The sequence below is a fragment of the Corvus brachyrhynchos genome, unplaced genomic scaffold (assembly GCF_000691975.1).
Source record: "Corvus brachyrhynchos isolate BGI_N302 unplaced genomic scaffold, ASM69197v1 scaffold4, whole genome shotgun sequence".
NCBI classification, from domain to species: domain Eukaryota; kingdom Metazoa; phylum Chordata; class Aves; order Passeriformes; family Corvidae; genus Corvus; species Corvus brachyrhynchos.
Window position 1 is genome coordinate 3,282,184 of NW_008237878.1, and position 15,087 is coordinate 3,297,270.

Below are 15,087 nucleotides of genomic sequence, written 5' to 3' on the forward strand. Positions count from 1 at the left end.
GCTGAGGGATCAGCCTTAAGATGGTGTTGGTTTAGGATGTGTTACAGGGTTGGATGTGAGAAGTTTTACAACTGCACATCCACACTGATGGCAGAGGTTAAATTGCCTTCAATCTCCAAGTATATACTAGCAAAGGGTTATTCTGGCTCCTGATTTTTTCACTTTAATTCCTATCTACTTCACAGATGTTACACTTAGAACTAATCTAATGACCTTCAGGAAGAAATTAATGTAACTTTTGAACTGGGCAAACAATTGCAAAGCTATTGTGAACAATTTCATTTTACCTCATGCATTTGTGGACAAGTATCTGTATTTCAACCTGACTCACAGGCACTTGCTCTGCTCTGTCACTCTCTGTGCACAAGTGGGTGGAATGGCTCTATCCCTGCATTCTGCAGGAAACTGGATCCTTTTCCTCTTGCCACAGGTGGGCTTGGGCAGGAATGAAACAGTGGATGCAGCATCCACCATCAGGTCATTTTGGTGCTGTTACATATCCCTGGATGTACCAGGCTTTCCCTGCTATGAGTTTGGATGCATTGCAGGAGAAGCTGATAACGCCTTTCACTGTGAGGATTCCCACCTTGCAGAGCTAAGGATGAGTGTTCCCCATGACCTTGCTTCCCTCAAATCTCTTTTGCACTGTTTTGAAACTGCACTGAGACCAACCAAGTGGAAGTTCCCACATCATTTCCAGCCCAGGCAGAGAGCATGCTGACCTTGCCCAGACTTCATGCTTGAATGTCTTCTGTTTGCTCAGAATTCCAATAAAAAATCTGGGGTTGGGAGAACAGTACAGCAATAGGTACTGCATAATTTGACACGTTTCTGACTGGCTGGAGGTCATTTAAGGCTTTGAAACTATGTAAAAAAAAAAAGGTGATGTGGAAGCTGTCTTTGGAATTAAAGCAACTTCTAGGTGTTTTTAGCAGTCCACAAGGATGAATCTTGTAGAAAAATGTATTTGTTTATATCTTGTCAAGAGTGTTACTGTAATGACTTTTCCTGTTAATATAAAATATTGAGTTTAGAAAATGCCACTGTATTAGCTTTCAAACACCTTTAAACTTCATATTCTATGAATTTGATATAGACATTAAAATAGTAGCAGCTGTTTCTATTCTCTTTTTTTTCTCTGTCTCCCTGGATATGGATCACAGACACAGGTTGTGCAATTTATAAAATATGTGCAAGTCCAGACACATTCCTGAAAGTCAGGGCAGCTTCAGTGGTTCTATCTTATTTTAATGCTTCTTTGAAAGCTGATAAAATTTAAAGTTTCCAGTAAGCTATAGAGAAAAGTTATTTTTACTGTTGAAAAATATGTAATTCAAAATCTGTCAAGAAGAACTTGATATGGAAACCATTCAGAATGTTTTAAAAAGGAAATTGAACACCGTAGTTCTATTTTTCATTTGGATATTTTTTCTTGTGCAAACTTTCAGCTGTATGGGCTATAATATTTCAATATTACTGTAAAAATATTTCAACAGGACCTGGCTGCTATTCCCAAATTAAAAGAGAATGCAATCTACATTTCACTGAACATTTTGGGGTTTCGATATTTTTTATCCACTATGGATGGAAATAAACTTGGAAATGCCTGGATTTCCCAAAGGATAGGCAATTTATTTCTCTAAGCGTGTTTTGCCACACTGCTGCCTGAAGTAGGATCTGTGTCCTTATTACACAGTGTGCTTCCTCTTGCAGTCTTGATGATCAAAGCAGGAGAGCTGTTAGATGAGAAGAAATGTATAACACGTAAAAACTGTTTTTCAGTAACACATTGGTTAAAATCAAAGGAAATTAAGACCAAAAAAACCCATGTTTCTTTTCACCTTAAAACTAAATCAAGCCAGTGGTAATTAACCTTCGGAGACAGCAGTAGCTTCAGAAAATAATGGCTTTTCCGGGATTTTTATCAGCAGAAAACCCTTGGTCTCCAAACACATAGCACAGAACTGTTTTTACAGTTCCAAGGGATTATTAAAGAAAAAAGGAAGTTGCATAGAGATTTTTAGTCTCACTGAAGTCCATGAACATTGGATTATGTCCTTAGATCCGGTTATGTAAACATTTCTGTAACATTTTTAGACTGTAATGTTTGGCGTGTTACTGTAGAGTGCTGCAGTGCTTTTCATAACTTGATGCTTTAATACTTACGCTTGAAGAGCTTATAATTTATTTTCTACCTGATACATCCACTTCCCATGTTAACATACACACAGGTATTTAAGAGTATCCCTCTTTCCTTTCTGTACCCACTGAAATATGTGAAACAGCTGCCCAAGGTCTGACAAAATGTTGCTGGATATCAATGATTTCTGACTTGCAGGACAGCAGAGGTTATCCTTTGCATTTCATATTGCAGCTATTTCCTATTTACCTGTGGGTAAGAACAGGTTTTATTAATCCACCGTCTTTGCTCCTTGTGCCTAGTGAGGAGATAAATATGGCTACTCATGAGAATGCTGCTTTGAAGACTTTCAACCTTTTCTCTCCTTTTCTTTTTATAAATTTTTCCTTGTGTTGCTTTATCTTTGTATAAATCACAAAGTCTACGTTAAGCCCAAAAATGCTCAACCCCCTGTAAAATCTGGCTTCCGGTGTTGGCTGGGGCTTCAGTGGCACAGGAGGGTTGTGCTTTGCAGAGGAGTTGTGGGAGCAGAGGAGTAGGAAATGCTTGGATTGGATTCAGGGAGCTGTGTGGTCAGATACACAATGAAGACAGTACTCAGTGTTCTGGGATCCTGTTAGAAGGGAATAAGGACCTCAGGTTTAAAAACTCCTGACTTTTCTCCCATTAATGCTGCACTCACGTTTTACCTAATTCTTCAAAAGATGTATCTCACTATTAACTGGGTAGTGTTAACCAAAGGGAGCAGATTGATTTAAAGAGTGAATAATAGATGCCTTGTATCAGGAGTGCTGAAAGATGGCACACTGAACAAAGTGGAACACGGTGCCTCAGTCATTGTTCATTCATTCTACTCTCCTGTGCCATCTGTTACACCAGTGCAGTGACATGCTAAATCATTGAATCTCAAAAGCATCAGCATTTTGCACAAAGAAGGCAAAGACTGAGTGCCAGGAAAATGCTTTTCAATGTAACCTTTTCTCTCCTTTTCTTACTTTTTATAAATTTTTCCTTGTGTTGCTTTATCTTTGTATAAATCACAAAGTCTACGTTAAGCCCAAAAATGCTCAACCCCCTGTAAAATCTGGCTTCAGGTGTTGGCTGGGGCTTCAGTGGCACAGGAGGGTTGTGCTTTGCAGAGGAGTTGTGGGAGCAGAGGAGTAGGAAATGCTTGGATTGGATTCAGGGAGCTGTGTGGTCAGATACACAATGAAGACAGTACTCAGTGTTCTGGGATCCTGTTAGAAGGGAATAAGGACCTCAGGTTTAAAAACTCCTGACTTTTCTCCCATTAATGCTGCACTCACGTTTTACCTAATTCTTCAAAAGATGTATCTCACTATTAACTGGGTAGTGTTAACCAAAGGGAGCAGATTGATTTAAAGAGTGAATAATAGATGCCTTGTATCAGGAGTGCTGAAAGATGGCACACTGAACAAAGTGGAACACGGTGCCTCAGTCATTGTTCATTCATTCTACTCTCCTGTGCCATCTGTTACACCAGTGCAGTGACATGCTAAATCATTGAATCTCAAAAGCATCAGCATTTTGCACAAAGAAGGCAAAGACTGAGTGCCAGGAAAATGCTTTTCAATGTGTGACCTGTGTCTTACGCAAGCAGCGTGCCCTTCCCTGACAGCACAGACAAGCAGGTGAGTGGAGCTCCACCTCTGCTCTGTGATAAATGACAATAAATTTTGTATTATAACAGGCATACATGACCTGATAAACTTATGACAGAGCTGTGGTTCTTAGGCAGCAGCATTGTTAATTACTACAGTGCCTTTGCTACCAAATTAAACTGATGTTGTGTGGGCAGGTGTTTGTTTTAACATTGCTTTTAATTCTCTGTTTCTTAGAGCCATCAGAGCTCTTCTAAGATGAGCACAATGTAGTTTTTACTGTTCAGCAGTAGCCCTGCTCTAGGAATGATGCACTAGACTTTCTCAAACACTTGAACGTGTATTATGAAGGATGCACAGCTGGCCTCCCTCAAAAGCTGCTGGGAGAATATCACAGTCCAAACCTTCACTCATTTAGGAAGTCAAGGAAGATGTGACCCTAACAAAGTCAGTGGGATTAGGTGACCTATATAGTTGTTATTTTACAGTCTTTGTTATAACTAATTCTGAACAGGGAAAATAAGCACGCTCTTTTTTCACTTACTGGAGTTCTTCAAATCCTCATAAAAATTTACTGAGATAATAATAGCAATCATATGTTGTATAGATAGTGCAGTTCATCTCTAACTGTGTTTTAAAGATAAGCGTCTTCATTGATGCTGAAACAAAATTAAAAAGTCTTTTGCTAAGTCCCACAGCACCAACTGACAAAGATGGGGAACGATTAAACCTTCCAATGCACTAAATCTGTGCAACAGTAACTTTATCTGTGTTGTTCTTACAATCTTCTACTAACCAACCCTGTGAAAAACTTAATAAAACCATGAAAAGTAGTAATTAATACTGTAATCTGTTTACACTTAGCATTAGCTGTCTCTGTTACTGCAAGAAGTGATCCCAAGTCTCTCTGACCTCTGTCATAGCTCAGTTCTGGTCTCAGTCCTTTACTCTGGGTTATTCTGTATCCACATGGATGCCAGGTGGACAAAGGAGCTGAGGGGATGGAATTGAGGGGCAAGTAATTCATGCCAACAGTGTAAGGGTTACTGCTGGAGTATGAGAGGTATTTTCATCCTATGCTTAGTCCTCTTTTCTTCTTGTATTTTGGACATTTGGACTGTTAGAGTAACAATCTCAATGCTGAAAGGAGGCAGGGAGAAAGGTACTCTACAGTGCTTGAGAGCAATCCCTCATGTCAGTGGCACTTACCAGTCCAAGCAGACACATTTTCCTACATTCCCAAAATGAAGTCTGATCTCTTCTGTTCAGATGTAATATTTGTGTGTGGTCTGCCTTTTCTTTCTAACTTATTGACTTCCCTTGCACTGAAACATAAATTTAACTGAAATTACCATACTAATACTTACCCTTCTGGATTCATAGTATTTCATAACAATCTGTGTCACTGAGCCTTCAGTTCAAGCCCCTCTCTATGACACCATCCTAATGAGAGAAGAGATAGTTTTCCTAGCTTAACTTCTTGCATCACGCTTTGTAAGATACTCTTTGTTCCTGACACGTAAAGGTATCTTAGGATGCTGTCCTTGAAACCTTTGCTTTCCTTTTTGCTCTGTTCTTATTGTGTCTGTCTGGGCTTTAAGTTTTATGCTCTGCCAAATTTTAGCCTGGAGTGACAGCAGAGGAATGAGCATTATAATGAAAGTGCTGACAAACCCTTAGCTGTAATGACGTGAATGGTGCAGCTATCATTTGAGTTTGCTGTGTTCTTTACTTTAAATCTTTAATGCTATTTTCTCCTTTTATCCTGTGTTGAGCAGTGGGATTACTCAAGTGGTTTATGGCTTAGAAGTTGTGCAGTTAAGTGAGTTGTTCAGTGGGGTGGAAGGACTCCTCTCTGGGGGCTACCTTCTTCTTTTTAGAGGTGTGGAAAAGTTGAAGGTTTGAGAAGGAAAAACACTGTCAGCAAGATGGTCGATACGGCAGTGCCATTCCAGCACTGCCATCAACTTTGACCCCTGTGATCACTCTAACAACACCTTATTTTATATACCCTGGCTGAGGGAAGGCCACTGTCCTCTGAGGGGGAAGAAACAGTGCATTTTGTATTGTAAGTGGGAAAAGAATGTAGCCTCAAAGAGTGAGAAAATTTAGCTCGTAGTAAAGCAGTGTTAGTTGATATTGTAGGCATTAATATTTTAGCCTGTAAGTCATTTGATGCTGGATGTCTGCATTCCTGTGTGAACAGATGCTGTCCAAAATGTTTCTGACATTACCACAGAACAAATAATGTATGGACTAGATATGAATCTGAACTGAAGTGCCCATTCCCTGACTGCATGTACCTGATGTTGCAGCGATGGAAATAACAATCCTGTGGAGTTTTCCTTTGATTTCAGTGAAAGCAGAAACAAATTTTTAAGATGCCTTTTGGATTATATCTCTAGCTTTTCTAAAATGGCAGGAGTTGTTTCATCTTGAATAGGCCTTGCTATTTTACACTAGACAAGGATTTGGCTCCAGAAATTGCCTCTGCCTGATTCCAGTCAGATGCAATTAGCATGTGGGTGGATGTGTGGCTCTCTTCTGCGGTGTGACCAGGTAATGCTAAAGAGGAGGGAACTGTAATCCCTTTAGCTCCACCATACATCTTCCCATGCCTGAGATTAGCTGAGTGTTAATTTGAACTAAGTAAAAACGGTATGCATATATTTAAAAAGATAAAACAAGATGTATGTGCAGAGGGATGTTAACAGCCTACAGACATCCACTGATATGAGCCTCATGAAGTTGAGCCCCATTTCCCCATCAAGAAAATGAAATCTGCATCTTTGCAGAAGGAGAAGACTTGACTGTGCAAGGCCATGAGCAACCTGTTCCAAAAGGGTTCTGCTCTGAGCAGGGAGTCGGATCAGGTGACTTCAGAGATCCTTTTCAGCTGATATTGTTTGACCAATCTGGTCTATTGAAAGAAAGATCAGTGGTGAAATCATTGTCCTTTCTTTTGTGACTCTGAGTCAGCTACTGAACCAGTGTTTGTTTAGACCTGCCTACAGGGAGTTAATAGCTCTGGCAGAATCATTGAAGCCAGACCCTTCAAACCTGTTATACCGGCAACAAATTAACTCACTGCTGTCACCAAAGTTGGGGTACAGGCCTTCATTTGATCTCCTGTGCTTCCCTGTCACTGTGAGAGCTGTATTTCTCTCATCCTTATGAACTTTGAATCAAAACGCTTATGCCTCAAAAGTTCACCTGCTTTGTCTGAAATCCTCCCACTTTTCCTTTGCTTTACTGTGTGGAAATGATGTTGATTCACAGAGATTATTGTGCATCATACCTACCTTTGCTGTCATTTTGTTTTCTGTTTTTCACACACAACAGCATTATATCAGGGGCCTTGCACCTACTTCTCAGGCTCCCTGGAGTATGTATGATTTGTGGGGTTCCTGGAATGGTGTTAATAGAAGTGCAGCCCTGGGGAACACTGCTGCAAGCTGCTTTCCATAAGAAACAGCACAAACTCCTCAGATCATTCTCTAACTCCAGTTGGTCTTTCAGGATTTCATTACCTAAAGAAGGCACACAGACACATTGTCTCTACAACTGTGTGTAACACTTGATTTCTTGAGCTGACAGCTACCACCAGTTATTCATTAATAGTCTTTTGAGGGACAATGCTAATAAGAGTGAGAACAGCAGCAGTGGGGGTTGATGTCATTATTCTCTGAGTCAGGTTTGATTAAAGAAGGTAAAAAATCATCAGGAGAAGCTTATGAGAATCAGAATTGCAAACTAGGTGATAACAGCGTTCTCTGGATTATGCCTCACTCTTCAGTTAAAACAGGTTTCTGCATTTCTGGGCTCTTTGTTGACAACATTCTGCTGGTCATAAAGCATAAGGGCAAAAGAAAATTTATGGGAAAGCCCTCGAGTAACCTGCTTGCTTTATTATGCTTTACCATCATTGTACTCTGGGGCAGATCACAGCAGATGAAGGAAAGTCAGAAATTTGGGAAGTTCATTCTTACCCCAGACCTGTGATAGCAACAAAACTTGTTTTGTCTCTCAGTGCCATCTCTTATCTTCATGTAAAATCCAGTGATTTTGATTAATATTACAAAGGAGGATTAGAAGCTTAATCCATTCATCTTTGTACAAAATTTTGAAATATTTAGAAGAAGCCATGGGAGTCCAAATGTTTGCTGGTTGGAGCCTGCTGTGCTGGGTGGCAATGGTAATAAAATCCAGGTGTGGGTTTTTCTGAATGCTTTTCTGGACTTTTGTTTTGCAGTGTGACATGAAGAATCCATAAAGAGCCCTTGGCAGAAGTGTATGACTGCAGTTAAACAGCACCTCCAGAACAGATATATGATTGCAGTGACTCCTGAGTTGAGAATACATACAGGAGACAGATACACATATTTTCTTAACTCTACAACCAAAGTTATGCAATGAATAGTATGACTTAAGCATTATTCTGATTTCATTCTGATTGCTCTTTTAGACACAGATAGGAGCTGAGGTATAAAAAATACTGATTTGTTGAATGTCTAGTAAACTTTAAGAAAACTTACAAAAATATCAGCACAACTGTAAGTGTGACAAATTCTAGACTTTTTGGCCTGTGTACCACTTTTCCAAATAGCATATGGGAAGTCCAAAGTGTTCAGTCAAGTGGAAAGCTTTAGAAAACCAAATATTCTCAAGAAGTAATGCAATTTTTCATCCCTGCATACAGAGGCAACATTTGACAGTAGGAAAATCTGGTATTTATGGCAATGTGTAAATCTGTGTTGGTTATACAGACACCAAATATGTGGCTTAGCCAGACAGCCATGGAAAGAATTGCTCTGCAAAGAGACAGCCAGGTATGTGGCTGTGTTCTGAGCCACCTCTGCCCAGTGACCTTTTTCTGGCAGCCTCCTTTTCACTGGATGCAAAGGGAAAACTACAAATTCATTTTCAGAGGGACTATGGCAAAGACCTATGGGAGACAACAGTCCTTTCATCTGCCTCCCTGTCTCAGGGCTCACTTACCAGCTTTGATTAACTGCTGCTGAAATTTGTCCTAACTAGCTCATTTCCCTTTCCCCCCACTTAAACGTATGTGTTAAATCATCAGCAAGTCTGCATTCTATTCTAAGAATTACTTTCCTGCAGATTTCCCTATGGAGAACTCACATGTATCTTGCAGGGAGAAGTGTGTTGATGTCTGACACATTACATTTTCTTCTATATTTGCCCTTAGTTCGTGTACAGCAAGAGGCTAAAAATTGTTGAGGATATTTGTTGCTTGTCACTCTTATTTGTGCATGAACATACACATAAAGCCCTATGCAGAGACATGGAAAGTATGAATTTTAAAACAGTGAGAAAATGTTTTATATCCTTGTTTATCCTGTAGGCACTGTGCTCTCACTTCTCTTTTGATACTCATGGGAAAGAGCTTATTAATGGGCTGGTTCAATAGACTTGTTAAAAGATTTTCTTTATAATAAAAGAAAAAACCCCAACTTTTTGAAATTCCATCATTGAATGAAATTACATCACTGATTTAGTCTTTATTTTCCATATGACTAAGCATCTCATTTTTATACAGAATAAAAATTCTTGTCAAGAAAAATTGGTCACAGTTCAGATGTTTTCTAACAAGACATCAGCTGCATCATTAGTATGGTTTTCCTCTAAGCTGAGTATCAGCTTATATGAGAAAGAAGGGATTTGCTGAGCTCCACATTCTTCCTCCTTCTCCTATCTGCATATCGTGCTCCATTGCTGTGGTACATTAATTCTCTTGTGACCCAGCCATTCATAAATTAGCTCTCTCATCATCACTGCAGAGAGCACAGAATTGCAAACTTCAGTGAGGGAAAGCTCTTGTAAGTCAGCCCATGCCATTTCCTCACCAATCTGAGATTGAGATGTGCTTGTGAAGCAATGGGGGGTACCAGTGGCACTCAGGTTCCAGATTATTCTGGTGGCATAGGAGGAAACTGGGACAACCACCACTGAGATACTTATTTTCCTGAAGAGTCTGGACTCTTCTGTCTTCCCAGTGAAGACCTGGTAACCATCTGTTCAGAGGTCTTTCAGTGCAGAATGACAGAAGAAGGCTCCTTATTGTTCAGAACATTTAATTCTGACAAGTATACATGTGAGAAACAAGTTATATATTTGTTCTGTGTAGTTTGAAATTAAATACATGAGTATTACCTCAAATGTTCTCAAGTTAAATACAGTTTTGTGGCAAATTTTGTCTTCAGGATCTTTTTCTGGTTTATAAGAATCAGTCTCACACAAATTCTATTTGTTTCATTTTCAAACCCAGCCTTTTCCATTTTTTCCCTGCTTAAAGCCTTGTGACATGGTGACAGCTCATGTATTTACAGACACACACCCTTCTCAGATGATTCAGGCAGATGAAGGTAATTCTGTAATCTTTTAGAGGTAAATCTTCACACAACTATTTGTCTTCTGAAATACAATCTCTCTAGTTTTTATGTTTAGAAGTTCATTTAATGAATTATTTGTGTATCTTGTCTACTCTTACAACTATTATATCCACTGTTGTACTGTGTACTGTATGCAGTGTGCAAAAGAGTTGGGAATGCTATGTTGTATTCACACATGCAATGTGGAATTTTTAGCCCAGCTTTAAGGGAATAAACCCACATAATTGTCCTAATGCTGCCATACTCTAATATAAAATGCTTTGTGTTTTATGTTTGAGAAAATGGAAAAGCTTCAGCTCTGGTTATATCTTTTATACCCATTTGATAGTATTCTGACTGAAAACCCCACAGAATGTGATGGTTCAGCTTTCAAGTCACTCTTGTGCTCATGGGCCATAAAAGTGAAAATGTATTTTGACAATGCCATTTAAGCAATACCCTGACTTGCAAATTCCAGTTGACAATCATCTGTTTCATTTCTCTGTGGAACTGTGCTTTACTGTTGTGTGTTAATGGGTGGCCATACAAATATATTCTGTGAGCAGCCAAAACCAAAAATGATTATTTCATACTTTTATTTCTTACATGCAGTGAACCTCTCAATGCCACTGTTCATAGTGATGGGTTGCGGTCACTCTGCTACTGAAGTGAGACTACATCTTCTGGAAAATACAATTCTTTAATAGTTTTGAATTTCCTTGATTATAAACAGCAGCTTTATTCAGGTCAGACTTTATTTCATCAGCTGAGTGCAAAAAAACATCTCAGGGAACATTTTGAGACATTTCTCTAAGGCAGTTAAGAAAAGTTTAATTCATATGACTGTTGCACACAGCTCTGCACATTCTATTTCCATTCCAGGCTAATGTGCAGGGTGAGCTCCAAGTCAAATGTCCATTGGAATTTTAAGCCTAGTTCTCAGCCCAGTTCAGAAAGAGGAAAAAAGGAAATGGGCAATTCTGAAACTGGCTTTACTGGTGTCAGAGCTAATCCTAAATTTCTGCATGAGCTGCTAGTCCAGATAAAACCCAGTGGGAACTATACTAAGCAAGAACATTTAATTTCTTCAGTAAAGGCATCTTTATAGGCATGAAGCAAAGTCCAGAGAACCAAATGGAAGAAATAATTTTCTCGTGGTAACTAAACACCAAAATCACACACATACACACCAAGCTGCCAACTGTAGCTGCTGGTCTGGATGCAGTTTGAAGAGTGACCCAACAAAGAGCAACCATGACTGGAGAGGAGTTGAGGGGCAGGAAAAATAAATAGTTATTTAACTTCTCTGAAACCATTTAATAGCTAACAAAATTTCATTCATCTATGTGCCTTTATCTGAGAGACATTTTTCTGTAGAGATCTGGCTTTGTGATAATGTGGATTATTACCTCCCTCACACTCAGTATTGTTAAATACACATGAACTGAATGAGAATCTTGTTTAGAGTGAGAGAGAATAGAGAAAGTGGATGGAAAACACATAGACAACATCTACTTTAAAAATACTCTAAAATTATTAGATACTCACATAGATACTAATTAACAGCTGATGGAGAATTTAAACCCTGCAATTTTGTGTTAAGTCCCAGATTTACATAAGCGCTCTCAATGGGAAACAACTGATGATGTATCCAGATGACAGAGATTGCTTGGTGGGATATTCCTGTGTTTGAAAACGTGAAAAATACAGCCACAACAATTCTGAAATTAAAGGCATAGTAGACTGATCAGCACTACTTTGGCTTCCACTTTTTAATGCTCTTCACACTGATTGACTCCTTGTCATATATGAAACTATTTTTTGAAGAGAGGAGCATTTATGGTGTGAAAAATTACCAGAAAGAGGCAGAAACTTAAGGAATAGTTTAGTCAAATTTTATTATTCCTGCACATATTTAACTGCTTTCTGTCTAGGCCTGTTTCTGAAGTTCTATTACTTCCATTTTTCAGTACTGAGTAACATTAATGGAGAAATGAAGTCCAATAGTTGCTTCTTTTTTCACAGATTTTTATTGAATTTGTGCAGCAAAAAGCTTTTTGTAAAAGATGCCTTCAGGAAAATTTCTTTTACATCCTCTGCAAAAGTATATTGCTGTGACCACTAAAATATGAGTTTGGAAATGAGAGTAGGTAGTAGCAGATGAAGTAGCATTACTGCTGTTTTGGGAACAGGAAAAAAGTGTGATCGCAAAGCAACCATTTGCTACTTCTTGGAAATCAAATCACTATATTCTCTGGCTCTTTCAGGAGTAAAGGGAATTCAACACATGTTATATATGAAGAAGATATTTCTTGTCAGTTTTGCAGACAATATGTGGTCATAATTTTGGTGAAAATTGTATTTGAATATTATTTTAAGAAAAGTATAATATGTATAATAAATACATAGTGTGTGATCTTTTACAAATCAGTTTACCTTAGCTCAGCATTCATGTGCACAGATGTATCAGTTCGTGTCTTCAGCACTGTAAGTGAAGTGGCCAATTTAAGCACCATAGGAGAACATCCCAGGTCATTGTCCTATGACACCTTTCTCTCTCTTTCAGCACCTTTTAAAATAGTAAATCCCAAATCACAGATGCAGGCAGCCTCCAGCAAAGCCATGAGCCATACCTTTAGCTGTGGGCACCTGCAAAAATCCAGTTTATACTCTGACTTCCAGAGCTGGGAACAAATTACTTCTGAGACATCTGGCCCGAACGAATTAGGCAAACACAGTAAATTTAGAAGAATCTTAAAGAGAGTAATTTTTTTAAAAAGAGGACAGAGTAAATAAAGTATAATGCAGAATAGATACTCTATAAATAAATCATGCATGAATAAAGTACAAAACCTGCAAACCTACCAAGGTCAAAAGGATTTTGTAGCAGGCTGCTATTAGGAAGGAAAACTCTCCCAGCTGAGCACTCTGGAGGTCTGTGCCTTCTAGATGGAAACCTCTTCAACAAAGGCAATTCAGCAAGAGAAATACCTTCTCCCAGCAAAGCTCTTATTATCTTCTCACAAATGTAAATGTGCTTTAACCTAGCAGAGCACACAGACACACTTTGTCATTTGCAGCTGGGTTTACTTGTGCTAATGCTCATAATTCTTTTGCTTCTTGCCTCTGATGCCTTGTAGCTCTTCTCCTTCCTCCTGGCTTAGCTGAATGAAATGCTGTTTGTCCGAGCCCTGTCCTTCCTGGGGTCACACGTGTGGAAATTACTTCAGATAGTTTCTTATGTGGCCTCATGTGCTTGGCTTTTGCAGTGGATATCAGTTATTATACCAGAGTTCCACAGGCTGAGACAAATATTTGATTGCTTAGCTGAAATGGTTTAATGTAGACATTAAAGAGGAACAGAGAAGGTCTCTTCAAGAACTGACCTCCTTTTTTTCCCAAGATGTTTTTGAATACTTTCCATAAAATCTTACAAGATCTAGGAATTGTGCTTTCTAGAAGATAAATATATCTACTTATAATGAAACATAAGGTTTCTGTTGAGATGCTGATGCATTAATATAATGCAAATGAAGGCCTATACATTTGTCAGACTTACTGCATTATCTACAATGATTTTTTTTTTCTCATTTTCCTTCTTTATTCATAGTGTTACTGTGGTTATTTAATTTCTGAAACTCAGAGTACAAACCAATACAGCTTCACCTTAAAGAAGAAACTTCAGGTTTTTTTAGAAAACAGCACAATCCTACCTGTTTTTTAGAGAACAGCACAGCCCACAGATAGTCTTTTCTGCCTTCAGCAATGGCATTTGAATGTGTGATACTTGATACATGAACCATTAATTTGTGCCTTGGAAAGATGTTGAAAGAATGATCTTCACTTAACAGTGATTCTACATGAGATTATATGAAGTAGAGATTTTAAACTTGTGAGACACTATTGTGACTGTCTATTTTGAACTCTGTAATTTTATGAATGAGTCATTGTAGTATGTCCAATGGCTATGAGTGAGAGAACTGAGCTTTTATGAAAATAGTCAGTGATGCAAAGTCCTTTGCAGGCCCACAGTTTTCACTTTCTTCATGAGGGACTTCAGACAATGTTTAATCCATTGTATGCCACACTGATATCATCCTGCTTTAGTTACCAAAATACCAGAGAGAAATCTAAATATAATACATTAATGTAGTTATTTTACCAAGACACCTCTTAGTCTCAAAGGGAAAATGCTGGCAAGGTGGTCTGAAAGATTTATTTTCCATTGCTCTATGCCAACTTGTATAAATCATGTTGCCTTCTTTAGTGTTACTTAAAAACTCCAGTGTTGCCTTTTTTATTATTTTGCCCAGGATTGCTGTCAGGCTGACAGACATAAAATTACCTTGGTCCTTCCATTTACACTCTTTGGCACAATCTAGCTTTTTTTTTTTTCTCTAAAATGTTCTCTGTCTTTTTCTCTAAAATGTTTCTCTTTTAATGTTGAATTCTCCTTCTGAGCTGGGAGTCTGTCCTTGGAAAATTTAAAAATAATATCTGATACTGTACTGTTCACATCATGAAACCACAAGCATGTGTAATTGAGATGTAAAATGTTTTTCTCTATAATTGAGCTTTACATCTAAAAAGAGAAACCTGTAGCAATAGAGAACCACTTAAAATATGATTTGTTTTTGAGTAAGACTTAAGTTGTGTGCAGTTAGAATTTGAATACTTATTCTCTTGAACTGCTTAATCCAGCAGTCAGTGAGCCCAGGATGATTTTGCAGCACTGGAATTCCTGCACACAGGAGTTCAAGTTGGGGTGATACGTTGTATTATTGCATAAAGGTCTATATTGGTTTATTTAGAGGTCAAATGACAACAAGTTAAAACAAGTTAAAACATCTTGCTAGTTATTAAGTAATCTGCAAAAGCAAATTAGTGCTCATGAGAACTCAAAACCATCATGGATTAATTATGAATTCAGAAG

General features: G+C 38.4%; 1 long non-coding RNA gene across 1 annotated transcript in view; it reads left to right on the forward strand.

Annotated features, from left to right (window-relative positions):
- The window catches only part of LOC108446264, a 58,781-nt gene extending 44,022 nt beyond the window's left edge, over nucleotides 1-14,759 (forward strand). The window contains exon 4 of the long non-coding RNA XR_001861407.1: nucleotides 8,015-14,759. This is a non-coding gene — a long non-coding RNA (uncharacterized LOC108446264). The remainder of the gene's footprint in view (nucleotides 1-8,014) is intronic.
- Nucleotides 14,760-15,087: the final 328 nt, after the last annotated feature.